The following is a 2,295-nucleotide window of genomic DNA, read 5'->3' as shown; positions in this document are numbered from 1 at the left end:
ACAGATTTTCTATGGAATTAAGGTCTGGAGACTGGCTAGGCCACGCCAGGACCTTAATGTGCTGCTTCTTGAACCACTCCTTTGTTGCCTCTGTAGCTCAGCTGGTAGAGCACGGCGCTTGTAACGCCAAGGTAGTGGGTTCGATCCCCGGGACCACCCATACACAAAAATGTATGCACGCATGACTGTAAGTCGCTTTGGATAAAAGCGTCTGCTAAATGGCATATTATTATTATTATATTGCCATGGCCGTGTGTTTTGGGTCATTGTCATGCTGGAATGCCCATCCACGACCAATTTTCAATGCCCTGGCTGAGGGAAGGAGGTTCTCACCCAAGATTTGACGGTACATGGCCCGTCCATCGTCCCTTTGATGCGGTGAAGTTGTCCTGTCCCCTTAGCAGAAAAACACCCCCAAAGCATAATGTTCCCACCTCCATGTTTGATGGTGGGGATGGTGTTCTTGGGGTCATAGGCAGCATTCCTCCTCCTCCAAACACGGCGAGTTGAGTATATGCCAAAGAGCTCGATTTTGGTCTCATCTGACCACAACACTTTCAACCAGTTCTTGGCAAACTTCAGACGGCCCTGTATATATGCTTTCTTGAGCAGGGGGACCTTGCGGGCGCTGCAGGATTTCAGTCCTTCACGGCGTAGTGTGTTACCAATTGTTTTCTTGGTGACTATGGTCCCAGCTGCCTTGAGATCATTGACAGGATCCTCCCGTGTAGTTCTGGGCTGATTCCTCACCGTTCTTATGATCATTGCAACTCCACGAGGTGAGATCTTGCTTGGAGCCCCAGGCCGAGGGAGATTGACAGTACTTTTGTGTTTCTTCCATTTGCGAATAGTCGCACCAAATGTTGTCACCTTCTCACCAAGCTGCTTGGCGATGGTCATGTAGCTCATTCCAGCCTTGTGTAGGTCTACAATCTTGTCCCTGACATCCTTGGGAGAGCTCTTTGGTCTTGGCCATGGTGGAGAATCTGATTGATTGATTGCTTCTATGGACAGGTGTCTTTTATACAGGTAACAAACTGAGATTAGGAGCACTGCCTTTAAGAGTGTGCTCCTAATCTCAGCTCGTTACCTGTATAAAAGACACCTGGGAGCCAGAAATCTTTCTGATTGAGAGGGGGTCAAATACTTATTTCCCTCATTAAAATGCAAATCAATTTATAACATTTCTGACATGCGTTTTTCTGGATTTTTTTGTTGTTATTCTGTCTCTCACTGTTCAAATAAACCTACCATTAAAATTATAGACATATCATTTCTTTGTCAGTGGGCAAACGTACAAAATCAGCAGGGGATGAAATACTTTTTTCCCCTCACTGTAGATACGTGGCTGTGACACATATACAGGAAGTTACACACAATAATGTTATTCAGCTGTCTAGGATGGTATTTCACTCTTTTTTTATTATTATCACAATTATTAGAGTACTCAGTGTGGTATATTGAAAGAACTGGAGCTCCCCCTTGTGGCAAAAAAATGAAACCTCAGATCATTTGGAAAGGATATTGAACAGTAAGCCTACTTCGACAAAGACATCACTGAAAAGAGACCACTATAGGCAGCCCTACAGTGATCATTTGGTTGTCCTTAGGCTATTACACATGCGCTTGTAGAGGAAGTGTGGTGCAGTAGACTTGTTTTTTATCACTCACATTCCACAGATATCAGTACAGTCGTTTGGCAACAGAGTAGACAGTAAGGTCTCCATCTTGTATAGCAGGACCCTTATCTTTTTCCTGTAATGATGACCAAGTACTTCACACTAGAGAATAAGTAAATTAGTCAAGGTCCAGAAGAGGGATGATCATAAAGTCACGTACAATACTTAATATACCACGGCTAAGGGCTGTTCTCATGCACAACGCAACGTGGAGTGCCTGGACACAGCCCTTATCACAAACCCTTGAGGTTCCTTATTGTTATTATAAACTGGTTACCAACGTAATTAAAGCAGTTAAAATAAATGTTTTGTCGTACCCGTGGCATACGGTCTGATATACCACGGCTGTCAGCCAATTAGCATTCAGGGCTCAAACCACCCAGTTTATAATTGAATTTAAGTGTGTTCAATAAGAAACCCCTAACCCAAATAAATGCACCCCTTCAGCTATATATAATTATATGAAGGGCAAAGAGCTAAAGCAAGCCATAAGCAAGTGAGTTAAAACAATTCCATACATTCTTCAGTTGAGTGTTCCAGATCTTTGAGATCTATATTTCACTCTTGGTTGTTCTTGGGGCAGGAATTGAACAGAGGACACATTGTGTACACAAAA

The sequence above is a fragment of the Coregonus lavaretus genome (genome assembly GCF_964263955.1).
Source record: "Coregonus lavaretus genome assembly, chromosome: 12".
Taxonomy (NCBI): domain Eukaryota; kingdom Metazoa; phylum Chordata; class Actinopteri; order Salmoniformes; family Salmonidae; genus Coregonus; species Coregonus lavaretus.
Note: the sequence above shows the minus strand (reverse complement) of the source record.